Source organism: Euphorbia lathyris, chromosome 7 (genome assembly GCF_963576675.1).
Source record: "Euphorbia lathyris chromosome 7, ddEupLath1.1, whole genome shotgun sequence".
Taxonomy (NCBI): Eukaryota; Viridiplantae; Streptophyta; class Magnoliopsida; order Malpighiales; family Euphorbiaceae; genus Euphorbia; species Euphorbia lathyris.
In genome coordinates, this window is record NC_088916.1 from 41,823,510 (window position 1) to 41,842,300 (window position 18,791).

At 38.7% G+C, this 18,791-nt stretch overlaps 1 non-coding gene across 1 annotated transcript; it reads left to right on the forward strand.

Moving 5' to 3' along the window:
- Nucleotides 1–12,633: 12,633 nt before the first annotated feature.
- Nucleotides 12,634–12,740, forward strand: LOC136201677 (small nucleolar RNA R71). The gene has a single exon (XR_010674020.1). It is a non-coding gene; the product is annotated as a small nucleolar RNA R71 (small nucleolar RNA).
- Nucleotides 12,741–18,791: the final 6,051 nt, after the last annotated feature.

Sequence of the window (18,791 nt, forward strand, 5' to 3'; positions counted from 1 at the left end):
TTGCATTAAGCAAAGAAAACAACTTTAAACTTTGTACGAATTATAAAGATGAAATAAATGACGGAACCTCTAATTAATTGGCTTTGAACGCGACAAAACCCTATCGGGATAAATTGCCCTTAATCAAATTAAAACTCTTTCGAGATAATAATTTGCCTAAGTGTTCAACAAAGTTTCCTTGTAAAGATTTTGGATTAAATACGTTTTAATGAAAACACCAGCAGTCACTTTAGTGGATTGGTTACCATAAGTGCTGCATAAAAATCTATCGAATAGAACAGACTTTATTAGATGAAATATAAATTGATATAAGTTTACAGAGAACATGGAGCATTGAATTCTTCGACGGCGTGCAAGTGAACGGGTTGTCAATCCTTTCCTTGGGTTTCGTTAGAGTTTGTCAGGCTCAGGGGCGAATCCTCTACTCAATCTTCTCGCTGAATCTTCGTAATAGAGACTGGGTCGGTCCACTATCAAAATGTAAACTAAACTGGAACAATGTCTAAACGCTACTGAATTTGTTATTATTTTGTAAACAATGTGTGTACATCATATTGCTTTTGAACAGAATCGAAATCTAACTTCTGAATCACTTGATTCGGAATTTCTAGATAAATTCTACACTAATCTCTTTCTTCTACACATATAACATTATATATTCAACTCTCCATCAACTCTTTATTTATAGATGTTGAAGAGTCTTGATTGAAGTGTCGTGTTCGTTGTGAAGGATCGTGTCCGAAGTGAAAGGACGTCTTTATCCACCCGAACGATCGCGTTTCGTCGAAAACGAAAGTGTGTAACTAGGCTTCTAAAATCTCCTGCTCGTACCGAGAATATTAAATTCTCTACCGAGAATGGGGGAGCATCAATTGTACTTCAGACGAAGGGAAGGAGAGGCTGAGGGACGCGTGTCGCGACCGTGAATTTGGGGGCCGCGGTCGCGGCACGGAGCATTTTTCACTTCTTCGCTCTCGTTCGTGTCCTCGACTTGGCGTTATTAATTTTCATCGTCTTCGACTCCTTTTGTAGGGATTTTCTTCTATTTTTGAGCTCTTTTTACTCCTATTTGGATTTTACCAAATATTTATGTACCTTGCATGAAAGAAACATATTCGGGAGTAAAAGTATTCTAAATAGGTATAAATAGCATAAATTCGTAGCAATATTGATGTAATTATTGATGATATTTTAGGTATATTTTGGGCTTAACAGCCGCTCACTACGATTATGAGATTTGGCAAATGGATGTGAAAACAACTTTCCTAAATTGAAACCTGCTTGAGGATGTATATATGATGGAGCCTAAAGGTTTCATATCGAAGGATGCAAATAAAGTTTGCAAACTTCAGAGATCCATTTATGGACTCAAGCAAGCATCTAGAAGCTGGAATAAGTGTTTTGACGAAACCATAAAACAATTTGGTTTTGAATTGCGAAGAAGCTTGCATTTACAAGAAAGCAAGTGGGAGCTCTATAGCATTTCTCATACTATATGTGGACGATATATTATTAATGGGAAATGACGTTGCTCTCTTACAGTCAGTGAAAGTATGGTTATCTGGTAACTTCTCAATGAAAGACCTTGGTGAAGCAGCTTATATACTTGGTATAAAGATCTATAGAGATAGATCGAGAAGACTGCTTGGTCTTTCATAGGCTACATACATTGAAAAGGTGCTAAATCGGTTTAGCATGCTTGAATCGAAACGGGGTAACTTACCCATGTTACATGGAGTAAAGTTAAACAATCATCAATGTCCTAAAACCGATGATGATAAACGACGCATGGCTGTAGTCCCATACGCCAGTGCAATCGGTTCGATTATGTATGCTATGCTATGCACTAGACCTGACGCAGCGTTCGCGTTATCTGTAACGAGTCGTTACCAAGGGAATCCGGGAGACGAGCATTGGATTGCCGTCAAGAACATTCTTAAGTACTTGAGAAGAACTAAAGATATGTTCCTAGTGTACGGAGAAGGTGATCTGAAAATAGAAGGATTTTTCAGACGCAAGTCATCTCACAGATGAGAATGATTATAAATCCCAATCAGGATACCTGTTTATCTTGAATGGGGGCACGGTCAGTTGGAAGAGTTCCAAGCAGGGAAGCGTAGCTTTCTCTACGACCGAGTCAGAGTATATCACAGCTGCGGAAGCAGCAAAGGAAGCGGTTTGGATTAGAAAGTTCATTACAGAACTAGGTGTGGTGCCTGACATTGTCAATCCCATTACACTGTACTGTGATAACAATGGAGCCATTGCGCAAGCAAAGGAACCACGGTCTCATAATGCATCCAAGCATTACCTTAAGCGATACCACATCATTAGAGAGATTGTGGCTAGAGGAGATGTGAGAATAGAAAGAGTACCTACAGAGGACAACGTTGCAGATTCGTTGACAAAGCCTTTAACCCAGAGAATACATGATCGTCATTTAACTTCTACTGGGATAAGTTTTAGAAACAATTGGCTTTAGTCCAAGTAGGAGTATGTTGGGGTTTAGTGTCCTATAGACAATTGTTCTAGGATACAAACTTAATGTAAATGAATTGTTCTTTATATCATTTGTTTAATGAGATATATGTTTTATAACTATACAAAGGCAATCCCTTTTAAGCATTAAATAAATTCTAATAAAAGGAAATCCGTAAGTTTATTTAAAGTGATTATAAAGTGTTCATACAAGCATGAAGTGAGACAAAACTTTATAGTAAACTGATAAACTTAAAACCACCCCAAGTCAAGTGATATGTTTGGGATTGACATATCACTGTTGAGACTTGTATGTAACAATGTCTTCTGTCCGACAGAAAGCTGATCTCACAAGCTTCATATATACAGATATCTGGACAGTTACATAGATCCGATGAAACGTTGTTCATTAGGATTGGGGATCCGATTTGAGATAACAGGATGGGTAGATTCATCCTTGTCACATGTTCATCTCATTGGTATTAATAGGTATAACTAATCCTCAGACTCAAAGGAATATTAATTGGTATTCTGGATTATGGAATGTGATGCTTTAACTCTGGTGTAACACGATCCTTAACAGAGATGACTCTAGGGTGTGAACAGTAGACGTTGGGTATCACAGGAAGTAATTGCGGAGTCGTTATATATTGGATTGAGCATTTATCACTCCCGATAAATGAGAGATACATCCATGGCTCGCTTGTGGAAGACTCGACTCTAAATCCTTGCAAGGTGATAGCTTAAGAGTAAGAAATACAGATTTCACTTAACCTATCTTTTTGAGTTGACTCGGCCTGTACAAGTAAAACGAACGTCTCGCTATATGTGACTTGACATCACCCATAGTCATAAGATTCAGTTCAAGGATGTAGTTGATAAAGGATCGAATTATACTGTAACTAATACGGAAAGGTTAACGACAGAATCAACCTGTCTGCTTATAGCTCTGGGGGAATGATTACGGACTTGCTAATCACATACTCTGTACATCATTCCGTTATGCAAAGATTAAATATAATTCTTTGAAAATTAATTTAATAACATTGCATACGGCTAGAAGCAATAAGAACCTAATGGATCACACATAAGACTTGAAACCTAAAAGAGAGATAGATGTTAATTAATTGATAGAAGCCCAATTGAGCCCAATAAGGCCCATGGACATAAGGGGGTTGAAATTCATGTAGTGATATACATGAATAATTAATTTGATTTTATTAATCCTAATTAGATTAGGAATATGAATTAAATTAATTAAGAGATAATTAAGTTAGGAGTTTTAATTAGATTAATATACTCCTATTATTATCCAATAAGGTTATTATTATTATCCTTAATATATTAGATATATAGTGAGATAATAATTAGGAATTCTATTCCGAATGGAATTCCTATTCAGTAACATAATTCTATCTAACTAGGGATTAGATACAAGAGATTATAAATACCCATTCCCTTGAGATTTTCAAAATCCAAGCAAGCCATACCCTACTGGTGATTTTCGAAATTCACCTAGTCCAAGAGAGAAAATTCGACACCCCTAGTTCGAGGACGAGATTTCTCTACGGCTTCGTTTGATCAATTGATTTTCATCTATTTCTTTTATCCTTGATCTTGTGTTGATTAGTTAGAGGCAATCTACTTTGGTTGCTATTCAACGGTTGATACTAAATTAATCTTCCCGTGTTTTATTTCGTGTTTGGGAACTCGAAGAAGAAAAACAAACAAAAGGGAGAAATTCGTTTTACTACTCCTACATCAGGTCAGTTCATGATTTCACGGATTCCCGGAGATTGAACCGTCGGATCGTCGCGATTTTTGGATAGGAGCTTCTAGACATATTCTTCCACGTTTCCACCGAAGGGATTGTCGTTCGGAGGTCTAGAAGGTCTGTTTCGAATAGGGGCAGATTGGTAGACAGTTTCTATCTCTTTTGAAGTTGTGGGCACTTCGTTTGCAACGGTAGATAGAACTTCTAAAAGGTATTTCTTCTTATCCTTCTTTATATGAAATAACGGTTAACGGATCTTGTGGTTAAATGGAAATAGGTTAAAATTTTATATTTCCGCTGCTATACCTTAGCCTAATTTCCAACATTCTAATCCTTTTTCATATATTTTATGACCTAAAACAATTCCTTCGTCAACCATGAAATGACATTTCTTATCACACCCGACCCTAGATGACCTCAATCGGCATCAGACGTGAAATAGAAAGATCATAATCAATACTTAGGAGTCTCCAATTTATCCAAATACCATAATATCATATTTATTTATTTATTTTGGCCTTCCTCTTCAATATATATCTAAAATAATTCATATTCCTACTACATTAGTCATTCGAGGACCTCAACATATATTTACCAACTCCATTATATTACACTTGAAATACCAAAGTTCTAACCATAATTCTAACAATAAGCAGCCAACTTCCAAACCTCGCCTAATCGGTCGGTAACCTTCTCTATATCCTGTACTTTTTCACCTAAAAATATTAAAACATTTAAAAACGTGAGACAAAAATCTCAGTAACTATCAGCTATAAAAACCAACTTTACTTAAAATAGCTACATATATACCTTTGTAAAAGATTTAATCAAAACCTTATAAAATATACTCAAAACTTAAGTTCATATAACTTTATATATAATGCATAAATGTTTTATCAAACCAACTTGTAATCAAATAAATGTTTTATCAAACCAACTTGTAATCAATCAAACGTAAAACCTTATATCAAAATCAATCATAACCGAAAACATAATCCAAATGAACTTAAAACATTGTATCCATCCTCGAGTTTCTCCCCTTAAGTATCAATCCATAACCAGATATATAGTCGAGACGTCTCTAAACATTGCCGATCCCATATGGTCTTACCCGACACTTCACTGCCATACCCGATAGGTCTTCAGACTGTGTACACAGGCCATGTCCCTCACTGAACATGGTCTTCAAATATAAAACCACCGATCCGGATAACTCTCAATGGATATAAAATCATAAAATCATAATGTGCTCAAATTTCCTTTCACAATCAAATTCCAAACTATTTCATAACCATAAATCATTTGGCTTCAATTAGTCATTTTGTAAAAATAACCACAGTTATTCAAAAGATCAATCCTTAATCAATAAAAATTCCAAAGTTAATCAACCAACGAAATCTCAAATCAACATAACCAAGTAAAATCTGTAATTCACATATAAACATAGTCAATAGTTCATTTGAACTATAATTTCACAATAAAAAGCAAGATCGTGAAAAACCTCAATTTTATAAAATTCCTGTATAATCCTAAAATATCAATTTCTGAAAATTCTTTGATTATATATATATATATATATATATATATATATAAAACTCAAAATATAGTTGATAGTTACTTACCTTGGCTACTAATTGAAGAAAACACACCCGTTCAATTCTCCTCTAAATTCTGTCTAAGACGTTTCCTTCCAAACACCCGCGGCTGCTGTTGGGCGGACAACAGCACTACTGCTGTCCGCGGACAGCAGCCCCGACGCTGTCCCGGGTCTGTCAAAAATTCAGAATTAGTTTAATTTTGGATTTAACGGGACTGATTTAATCTTTATAAAAAAATTTCACGGGTAATTTTAATAAAATCAGGGCCCTAATACCGTTTAATTTATTAAACGTGTTTTGAATGAAAATTAATTGGTATTAAAACGTTTTTGATTGGCATGCATATTTAATTTTAATCGAATTGGTAATTTGTGTAAAATTGAATATGGTTAATTTGTGAAATTGGCCCAATAGACCGTGACACCGGTTTAAATTGGGAGGGCTAAATTTTAGATATGTGATAATCCTAAAAATTCAGTGGGAGCAAAATTGTAATTTTGCATACAAATGGATGTTAACCGTTTGAGCCTTTATGGGCCTTAGTCACATATGGTAAAAAAAAAAAATATTGGCGATTTCACCCTAAGTAACTCGGCTTAAGTTTATTAGATGATTTTGGAATGCCATGATCATGCATTATATTTATATGTCTTACCATGCAGCAATGTGTTATAGAGTTCTATGGGCCATAAATTAAAGTCGATTTGTAATTTAATTTATTTTGGGAAATATGGCCTACGTGCCATTCTTTCATTAATGTACTTTTAGAATAGGTTCTATTCATAAAATTGTAATTGGTCGTGAAGAAGCCCAGATGGTCCAAGCCCATGGTGGGAGTCCAAGGAGACTTGAAGCAAGCCCGTGAAGATTAGATAGTATATCTAGTTTCACTAGGATGTATTATAAGGCCCATAGAGTCTCTATGTTTATTTTAATTATACAATTGCCTAGTATAACATGAAATATAAGTAGCAACGATCACCAGATCATCACCCGCGATAATTATATGTTAAAGTCGTATCACTTAATTAATCCGGATAATTAAATATTGAGTCGCTTAAAAGTGTTTTCCAGATTCACACCTCTTCCTCCCAGGTAGTGCTACAGTGTATGACGTGCCCTAGCAGGTATCCTATAGTAATTAGTGGGCCGTCGAGGGTTAGGATACTTCGGTATGGCTAACACGTGTATGGTGGTTGGACTCAACGTGGGTAGCATTAGCTCAGAGTGGGCCCTAAGCACAGATGGGCTAAGTGTCACAAAGCCCATCAAACCAAGAGTCCTTGCGGAGGATTGGATAGTTTATCCTACCAAATCATCAATGGTCGACGGCGGAGCCCTAGCTCAGTCTATTATTGATGGATTGTGGATCTTGGTCAAGACAGCCAAATAAATATCACCAATAACAAATTAAAATGGATTATTAATTTGATCTTTGGCTTAAGCCTTTTATTCTAACTCTAATGTAATTTTTCCACGTAGATAAAAATCACCAAGTTACATAAAAGAAATAATGATTGCAACAAGCAACAACTCACTCAGACCACTCCTGGAAAAGGAAAAACTTTCAGGGACTGATTTTCTTGACTGTCCTATGAACTCACAAAAGGTTTGTAGACACGAGTGGAAGGAATCTGTACTGATTGCTACCTTACCAGCCAACAAAAGGAACACACCTAAGGGAAAGGCCAAGTCCAAGTCCAAGGCGAACGCCCAAAAGGCCAAGTCAAAGACAAGGAAGGCGGCAGTTCCTAAAGGTAGGTTAGCCTTGGCAGATGATATCAGTCACGAGTGTAATGAGAAGGGACACTGGAAGAACACGTGTCCAAAGCTAAGGGAGAAACAGAAGGCTAAAGCTTTTGGTTCTGGCATTTATGTTGTTGAGATAAATCTGGCTATTTCTACATCTTGGGTTTTAGACACTAGATGTGGTACTCACATTTGTTCAAATGTGTAGGGACTGAGAAATAAGAGGTTGTTAGGATCTAGTGAAGTGGATCTTCGAGTCGGCAATGGTGCTCGTGTAGAGGCCTTAGAGATCAGAGATTACACTTTAGAGATGCCTACTGGTTTAGTTTTAGAACTTAGATATTGTTGTTTTGTACCTGCAATGCGCAGGAATATTATCTCAGTTTCTATGTTGGATATTTCCTGTTTTAATTTTAATATTGGACATGGTAGGATTTCTATACCTCGTGGCAATATTGTTTATGGAACCGCATTTCTAGAAAATGGTTTGTATATCCTTGATCTAAAATATAGTGAATCAATCTATAACATAAACGCTAAAAGGATTAAGACTAATGAACTAAATCCTACATATATCTGGCACTGTCGTCTTGGCCACATAAATGAGAAACGCATAACTAGGCTTTACTCTAGTGGAGCGCTAGGGTCATTCGACATGCAGTCTTATGACACGTGTGAATCTTGTTTAAGATGGAAGATGACAAAGGCGCCTTTCACCAAAACTGGTGTAAGGGCCACGGAGCTATTGGAACTGATACACTCAGATGTATGCGGTCCAATGAGCACCAGTGCTAGATCTGGTTTTCTGTACTTTGTTACCTTCACAGATGACTATAGCCGGTATGGGTATGTGTATCTGATGAAACATAAATCTGAAACTCTTCTGAGATTCAAAGATTTTAAAAATGAAGTAGAAAATCAACTTGGCAAGAAAGTAAAAGCGCTCCGGTCTGATAGAGGGGGCGAATACTTGAGCCAAGAGTTTGTCTCATTCTTGAGAGAGTGTGGGATTGTATCCCAACTCACTCCTCCTGGTACACCCCAATGGAATGGAGTGTCAGAAAGGAGGAATAGGACCCTGCTCGACATGGTCCGCTCAATGATGAGTCAAGCTTCTGTCCCTATCTCCTTTTGGGGGTTTGCTTTGGAAACTGCTGCTCATATAATTAACAATACACCGAGCAAGGCAGTTGAAGGAACACCATATGAATTATGGACAGGCCGAAAGCCCAACATTTCCTTCATGAAGATTTAGGGCTGTGATGCACATGTCAAGAAATTGATAAGTGGCAAACTAGAGTCCAGATCTGTTAAATGCCAGTTCGTGGGTTACCCTAAGGAAACTAAGGGTTATTACTTCTACAACCCAGCCGAGAATAAAACATTCGTGGCTAGGTTTGCAGTCTTTTTGGAAAAGGAATTTCTTTCCAAAGTAGACAGTGGGAGCAATATTGATCTGGCTGAGATTCAAGACTCACCAACTCCTACAGCAGATGCTGAGGATGCTCAGGTAATCGATTTAGGTCCTCAAGAAATTGAGGAGGTTGAACCAGTTACACAGGAACCTGGAAGGTCAGATAGGACACGTCATCAGCCCGAGAGGTATGGCTTTGTCGTGACTGATGATGGGGACATAATGGTCGATGACCAGGATGAGCCCAAGACTTATCAAGAGGCTATTGAAAGCCCACAATCAGATCAATGGCGTAAAGCTATAGAGGCTGAAATGCAGTATATGCGTGATAACCAAGTGTGGAACTTGGTGGATCCACCTCCGGGTGTTAAAACATTTGGCTGCAGGTGGTGTTTCAAATTGAAAGCCGATAACACCTTCAAGGGGCGACTGGTGGCAAAAGGTTATAGACAAATCCAAGGAATTCACTATGATGAAACCTTTTCACCAGTTGCTATGTTCAAATCCATTAGGATAGTACTAGCCATAACTGCATGGTATAACTATGAGATATAGCAGATGGATGTTAAAACCGCTTTCCTGAATGGGAAGTTACTCGAAGATGTCTATATGACACAACCAGAGGGTTTTATCGATACGAAGTATCCTAACCGAGTATGTAAGCTTCAAAGATCCATTTATGGATTGAAGCAAGCATCTAGGTATTGGAATCAGAGATTCAATGAAGCCATAACTGAATATGGTTTCGTGCAGAATCTTGATGAACCCTGTGTGTATATGGAATTCAGTGGGAGCATATCCACTTTCCTGATATTGTATGTCGATGACATATTGCTCATTGGAGGCGATATACCAACACTGCAAGGCATGAAGCAGTGGTTGAGTAAATGCTTCGCAATGAAAGACTTGGGAGAAGCCGAAACGATCTTAGGGATCAGGATCTACAGAGATAGATCCAACAGACTTCTAGGCTTGAGTCAGGCAACGTACATAGACAAAGTTCTTAGAAGATTCATCATGGACCAGGCTAAGAAAGGATTCATGCCTATACGCCATGGGTTGAAACTTGGTAAGAAAGATTGTCCTAAGACAAAGCAGGACAGAGAGAACATGGAAAAGGTCCCATATGCATCAGCTATAGGATCTATCATGTACTCTATGTTATGTACAAGGCCAGATGTTGCATTTTCACTTAGCATGACTAGTCGATACCAGTCAGATCCCGACGAGGAGCACTGGAAGGCAGTTAAGGCTATCCTAAAGTACCTTAAACGTACCAAGGATCTCTTTTTAGTTTTTGGTGGGTAAGAGGAGCTGGCAGTATCAGGTTACACTGACGCGAGTTTCGAGACTGATGAGGACCAGAAACAATCACAGTCTGGTTATGTTTTTCTCCTGAATGGTGGTGCCATTAGTTGGAGATCCTCGAAGCAGCCTACCATTGCCGATTCTACAACGGAAGCTGAGTACATAGCTGCATGTGACGCTGCAAAGGAAGTAGTTTGGATCAAGAAGTTCATAATTGACTTAGGTGTAGTTCCCACTATCCTAGGTGCAGTTGATGTTTTCTGTGATAACAACGGTGCCATAACACAAGCACTGGAGCCCCGATCACACAAGAGATCGAAACATGTACTTAGAAAGTTTCACCTCATCCGAGAGATCCAGGCGAGAGGTGACATTACATTACAAAGAGTTGACACCGAGAACAATGTCGCAGATCCGTTTACCAAGGCACTTGCACAACGCCTACATGATGGTCATATTAGATCTATAGGGATTAGGGCAATGCCTGTTTGGAAATAGTCCAAGTGGGAGACTGTTGGTGTGCCCTAGTTCTTAGGCATTGGTTCATGTATATTGTATTATGTTTTTGATTATTCTTGCATAGATACACTATTTGTGTCACATTAATAAAGTCACATTAATAAAGGCATTAATCTAGTTCATTTATATCTTGTTCTATAATATGAATAGAGAATCCATTGATTGATAATCGTAATACCATATCCCAAGTCTATTCTATCATGGGAATGATTAGGACCACAGACTTGTATATTCGACGACTGTATGGTAGTAATTGATACTAGCCATAGCACTTGATAAGTCAGTTGTGAATATGGGTACATGTTGTATACATATGACTGGATCGATCCGCCCGAGAAAACTACATGGTGGTTGTGTCATTAGTTTTCTTAAGTAGGTCTCTAACTGTCTTCAGACCAGATTTCATTATAATATCGATGTGGGATCCAGTTGACTTTGACATACGCCTAACAGGTCTGTAACAGGATGCCAAATACAGGTATGATTGGGTGAACAGGTGAACACGTTGGTATTGATAGTGAAGTGATGGAATTACCACTCATATAATAATGAGCTGATATCACAGGCCACTTGATAAGTGAGATTGATAAGTATGTGGCCACACCATGATAAGTAGTTTACTTATCTGATTCATTAATCTACTTAAGATCAAGAAATATCATAAACATCAGAGAGGATGACAGACGCCATGCCTCTAGTTTATAATATCGATATCAAATTGTAAAAGACGTTAAGAGATAACTACAGGGTCCCTGCATCTTTAGACTGCTGAAACTCTATCTTAGTTAGGGGCAGTAATGGTTTGCTAGAACCCACTTACTGTCTGTGAGCCATAAGCCCACTGCTAGCTAAGGACAGGCCCATAGGACCGTGCACATCGAACATCTGAGTTAGAACTTATAGAACGGTACATTGGAGAGATAGAATTTATTAATTAATTGATAATAAAATGTTAAGGTAATTAATTAGTGGTTAATTAATTGATTAATTGATACTTTTTTATCAATGTAATTAATGGTTTTAGGAGTTGAGTATTTAATTGATTAATTAATTTACGGAATGTAATTAATTAATTTGTAAATTAATGAAATTGCATTCGGTGAATAATTAATTAATTGATACGTCAATTTATTAATTAGTGTTGTTTATTTAATTGGGGTAATTAAATTTAATCTAATCATAATTAATTGCATAGAATAAATACTATTGGTATTTATTTATGTAATTAGATTAGGATTGGATTAGTTTTGTAATTAACCAATTAACCCTAAACCAATTAGGTTTAGAAATAAGCACACTATATATATAAAATTAACCTAATAATCTAATCACTAATTCATATGATTCGGCCAACAACTAATTGCTTTGGAAAGCAATAAATTTCTGCGGCCACTGATTCAAAAGTGGAGAAGCTTTATTGGCAAATTACATAATCTCTCCAGTTCCTCCTCTGTTCTTCGGCTAGCACCGGTTCTAGCTCAATAGTTGTTCGTGCACCTGACTACGGAGATCTTACTACCTTGTGGATTCTTCAGTCGTCTCTAAAAGAGACAGTCCGGATATGTTTATATCTTTAAACGGATCAAAAGGTTTTATTCAATCAATGGTTAACGGACAAAGATCAAACTCAAAGGGATTAGAAATAAATTTTAAACCACAATTTCGCTGCGCTACAGTTGATTAACTGGCTATAATCCCTAACAATAAATAACCCTCCCGACATAGCATCTAATGAACCTCTAGTTGTAGGATTTATCCCATTATAAAATGTTTGCATTAAAAGTGCATCGGGCAATTGGTGGTGTGGGCATAAACGTTGAAGTTCTTTAAAACGTTCCCAAGCTTCATAAAGAGTTTCATTATCATTTTGAGAAAAAGATGTTAACTCTTTTATGACTCTCGCAGTTTTTGCTAAAGGGAAATATTTTGATAAGAATGCTTGGGCTAGTTGGTCCCAAGTTTCGAATGTTGCGGCTGACATAGAAGTTAACCAAATTTTTGCCTTGCCCTTCAAGGTGAAAGGAAAGAGGCGAAGTTTGACTGCTTCGGCAGGCACATCTGTCATTTTGAAAGTGTCACAAATTTCTAAGAAATTTGTCAAATGGGCATTTGGGTTTTCGTTAGGTAATCCATAAAACGGTACATTATTTTGCAATATATTAAGCAAAGCTGGCTTAATTTCAAATTGGTGTACGTTTATTGGGGGTCTAACTATACTGTTTGTTACACCGGCCACTCCTGGCCTGGCGTATTCCATAAGTGTTGCTGTTAGATGAGGTGTCTCGGCCTAATCTCCCGGGCGGACTGGGGGGTGGACAACCTCATGGCGACGTAAGCGGTGATTGGCGCCGAAATCAACCAATCGTGGAATCAAGCTGCTCGGCAGGACCAGAGCTCGGAGATATGGAAGAGTCGCCACCCACGAATGGGAAAATGAACACCGATCCCTTGCAGGAGACCGGTGTGGGTTCGGGAAACTTAGGTACGAGCCGAGAAGGCTAGCTCCTTTCCGGAGAAAGGCTACTAGGCACCCCGATATCGCTCGGTTATGAACCACCGGCCTCCTACTCAGCATGTTAGGCGATAACGGACTAATCGTATACTTCTTTAAGTTTAAAATTCATTTGAAACCCTTTTCTTTCTCTTTTTTTTGAAACCGTTTTGAGCATATATTATTGAAAAGCCATATTAGTAAAGAATCACCCATTTATGTTATACATACATAGAGAGGGGGAAGAAAGAAGTGGTTTATTTACAACCGTATTTAAAAGTCATGCCGTGTGTTTATTCTACACTAACTTGTTCCCCCAAAACGAGTTTATTTACATGGTTCGCACCTTAATTACCGTTGGAACGATTTAGGTGCGTTTTAAAACCCCGTTTGATGAAGTTTACCCGAATCGCCGTTGGAACGACTCGAGGGTTTGAAAACATTGAGATAAAAACCTTTGATGAGAAAACGTGGTTAAACATACAAGTCAATTTTATTTTGTACAAATCATTTAAGAAAACGATTCAAAACTCTATTATTTACAATGAAAACGATTTTAATTACAAGGCTCGCTTAATCCGTCGTTTGGAACGGACTAAGGTTTTAAAGCGTGATGTTTTAAGAAACGATTTGAAATGTCAAGAAAACACTATTTATTTACATTAAGAATCTCTAAAAACCTTTTAGTTTAAATAATTAAATTGAAAACTCTTTTTGTGATTTATTTTCCCCACTTATTTAATGGACTCTCTACCTATTATAATTACATTAATAAACCCATTTAAACTAATATTCACACTCAAATAATGCTCATTTGGAACATGGACCCATGAATGGGCCAAAAGAATAAAGAAAATAATTTAGGCACATATATATATATACATTTAAATCAAAAAAGAAGATATGAAAATAAGAGTAAACACAAAAGAAACTATATGTATATGAAAATAATAGGTACAACACATTTATACAAAAAAAATGTGAAAATAATAAGTAAATCTTATGAATAAGAAAATAACATTTACCCAAAAATAATTTCATTCAATAATCAACAAAATAACCCGAATATCCCAACACTATATACATATACATAACTAATATAGTTTTAAATACCAAAAATAACATATACTAATATCTATCAATTATTTCTCAAAATATCAAATAACTATCATTTAAAACATAGCCTAAATTAATAAAAAGGAAATACATATACATAATTATACTTATATTTAGAAAATAGTATAAAAAATGGTATACAAATATTATCAAATAATTATATATGCTAAAGGTCTAAAATAATTTGAAAAACATATATTACATAATTATACATATATATATTAAAGATTAAAAGCTTAAAAGTTAGGAAAAGGGGACTGAAATGGAATTTTTTACGTTTTGGCAGATTTACCGACGGAAAATCCGTCGGTAAACAGCATTTAGTGACAGAATAGGTAAATTACAGCAGCACTCCTAAATGTTTCCAGATTTATTCAAAAGCTTTAAATTAAATCTAATTCAATCGTTTTTGATTTCCGAACTACCAAAGATGGATCATAGTCGAAAACGGAAGTTCCTAAACGACGTTTTTTATTTCAAAACATTATTTAGAAATTTCTTTTAAATTAAAAACTTATAATTACAACGTTTTCGATACCCGAACTACCTTTTTATCGGATCACGGTTCGTATTGGGATATCAAAACGAGGTTTTTTATTTTAAAACAAAACCGAATTTTATTCAACACGAGATGAAAATTAAATAAATACGCTAATTAAATAAAACGTGACAAAATAAATGAATAACTAAATAAATAAAAACTATAACATAAAAATAAATAGGAGAGGAAGATAAATAAAATAAAATAAAAGAGAGTCTAGTCCTCGTATAATACCTTAAATTCGGTATCTGACAGTCGAAGCCGATTGATTCCACGAACCACGATCTTTCGTTTTTAATGAAAATTTAGTAAAAATTGAACTTTAGGAAATTTGGAATTTTTGAGAAAAAAAAATATTTTTCTCAAAAAAAATCACTCTCTCTCTCTAAAAATGTTTAGAGTGAGAAACCTATCCAAAAAATCCCCCCTCTTTTTTGCATGGGGATCCGTGCCTTTTATAGGCAAACGGGTCCCTGGACCAATGGGCGACGCCCAAAGGAAATTGGGCGTCGCCCATTGGGGTTGGACGGCCGCCCAACCTTGTGTTGGGCTACCGCCCAACATTTGTTGGGCGAGCGCCCAACGCAAGGTTGGGCGCCCGCGCCCGACCTTCGTCGGGCGTTCGCCCGACGTGGTTGGGCGCCCGCCCGACGACCCTCGGGGCGTGCGCACCCCGCGGCCGCCGAGCGCGCGTTCCGCACCGCCGGACGCTCAGACGTCGCGGCCGCCGAACGCGCGCTTCGCACTACCGGACGCGTGCGCTCAGCTGCCCACGAGAGTGCGCACCGTGCCACCGGACCCGGGCATTGCTCGGACGTCGAGAGCGTGCCACTCGCGGTGCGTCCGACGGACGCCGAGCGCACGTCCCGTGCCGCCGATTTTCCTTCACTTATTATCCTTTATATATTTTTTCAAAACTTTTGGAATCAATCGCTTCAACCGTCTTGTTTTCAGGTTTTCGTCACAGGTCCTCCGACTCGGTGTCTACAGTTGCCCCTACTTTTCTATTTTGACAGTGACGTGTGTGTTTCGAAAACGTTTTTTGCTAACGCAACACATGCAATGTAAAACATATAAAAGTAAAAGACACGTAAAGAGTAGGAGGGAACATACCTGACCTTCGCGTTGCGCGTTCCGGTGTCGTCCTCTGATTCCTTCCATCGTCACCTTTGGAATGGCCATCGATGAATGTTCTTTTCTCGGAATCTAGCGTACGTTGGTTATGGCTCAAAAGCAATTTCGGTGTACGACCGCTAACGGGATGGCTCAAAAGCAACTCAGGTCTGCGACCGCGAGTAAGATGGCTCAAAAGCGACCCTGGTCCACGACCGCGGGTAAAATGGCTCAAAAGCAACTCAGGTCTGCGACCGCGGGTAAGATGGCTCAAAAGCAACCCTGGTCCACGACCGCGGGTACAATGGCTCAAAAGCGACTCAGGTCTGCGACCTTGTGTCAGATGGCTCAAAAGCAACTCCGGTCTACGACCGTGAGTCAGATGGCTCAAAAGCAACTCTGGTCTACGACCGAGAGTAAGATGGCTCAAAAGCAACTCTGGTCTACGACCGAGAGTAAGATGGCTCAAAAGCGACCCTGGGCTACGACCGCGGGTAAGATGGCTCAAAAGCGACCCTGGTCCACGACCGCTTGTAAAATGGCTCAAAAGCAACTCAGGTCTGCGACCTTGAGTCAAATGGCTCAAAAGCAACTCCGGTCTACGACCGTGAGTCAGATGGCTCAAAAGCAACTTCGGTCTGCGACCGTGAGTAAGATGGCTCAAAAGCGGGGATTGTCTCTGGATTCTTCTACAACACTGTTGTCTGTATTTTCTTACTGGAGCTAGCATCTCGGAGGTTTAATGGGGACGTATTTTAGTCTGGAATGATATAGACTAACGATTATTTTTCTGTTGACTGTTGTCTGTATTTTGACTGGTGTCACTGTTCCGTAAAAATTAACTGTTGTCTGGAGTTCATATCTTGATAATGTTGGTCGCTGTCTGGGAGAAATGCAGGCTGAAACGGACTGCAAATCGGAGGTCTGTGCACCTAGTAATTAATTATTTACTTTTTACCTTTATGTCAAATCGTACTTTTTTCACTATTTACGGGAATGCCATTCCCTTTTCCTATATAAGGTGGTGGGGTTTCATTTCAACCCCACACCTTTTCTCTCTTCTTTCTCTCACTAGACTTCAATTTGGATTATTCTCGTGATGGATTTAGATGAATGGGATGGCACTAGAGGCATGGACGAGGTTTACGTAAACCTGGATAGAATGGATACTTTCCACGACCCTACGACGCATTTGAGCAGGACACGCTGCAACGAGGTAAGTAATTTCTCACTTTTATTTGATTCGAACTCTAGGCTTTAGCATTCCTATTCGAACATGATTTGCATGCTAACCCTTAGACTGCCTTAGAGGACTTTAGCTAGAAAACGTGAATTCCTTTACTTACAAGTAGCACTTGTTTATTTTTGTAAGAATGCGCGCTATATTCATGTGAATAGTGACACTACAAATTTATGCATGCTAACGGTACAAAAAAACGTGAATAGTGAAGATGTGAATAGTGCACGTGAATAGTAAAAATGTGAATAGTGCACGTGAATAGTAAAAACTTAGCTAATGCACGTGAATAGTAAAAACGCGAATAGTGCACATGAATAGTGAAAACGTGAATAGTGCACGTGAATAGTAAAAACTTAACTAACGCACGTGAATAGTAAAAACGTGAATAGTAAAAACTTAGCTAATGCACGTAAACAGTAAAACCTAATCCATGCTCCTTGTCCCCCGCAAACGAGGGTGGATTAAAGAATTGACTAAACCCTACGTGAATGACCCTACATGAGAGATTTTTACAGAAAATTGGTCCTAACTGACCGGATGTCTCTATGAAAGAATAGCTAGTCTTAACACGTTCTTATCAATTGCATGCTTTAGGAGCTGTATTTAAATTTTCTTGTCTTGTTCTTTTTAGTTCATTGAGATTTCGGGGACCACCGCCGAGATTCACTCGTGGTACGATAGGCTAGGTGCCGCGGCGAGAGCCCGCGTGCGTGAGTTGGGCTTCGAGCCTTTTATTGCAGCGTTGCCCCGCACCAACGGGGTATGCGATCGTTTCGGCCTGCGGGCCTTATGTGAGCGGTGGGTTGACTCGACCCACACCTTCCACCTTTCTTTTGGGGAGATGACCATCTCGCCCAGAGATTTCTCACTGCTGACAGGGTTGCGAGGGAGCAACACTCCCGTTCCTTTCTATTTCGATATGATGCGACCACGGGTGGACCTTGCTAGGCTCGCTGCCTTGATTGGACCGGGAGTTCGTCTTTGCGCCAAATCTACTCCAGCGAAGTTTATTTGCGAGCCTCTTGAGTCGGCGAGATTTCTGCGAGACAGACGATACCGACTTGGCGGTTCGCAGCTTCTTAGTGTATACTCTGAGTGAGACGATTTTCCGCACGAAGGGCGGAAAGGTACACGCAGGTCTCATTCAGGCGCTCAGCGATCTGGATGCAGCGGCTTCCTACGATTGGGCGGGGGCAGGCTTAGCCTTTCTCTACAAGTTTTTGGATCTGACTTGCAGGAAGCGCAAGGATTTCGGTGGTTACACCTTTGCTCTGCTGGTACGTGACGCCTTCTTGACTTGCCCGTCTTATCTTCTTCGCGTTTTTCACACTCCTAGTCCTTGTTTTTACCGTAGGTGTGGGCGTATGAGAGGCACATCCTTCCCAGCCGGTCTCGATCTCGACCGAGAGTACCGAGGCCGCCTTTCATGACTCGATGGAGGGATTTTGAC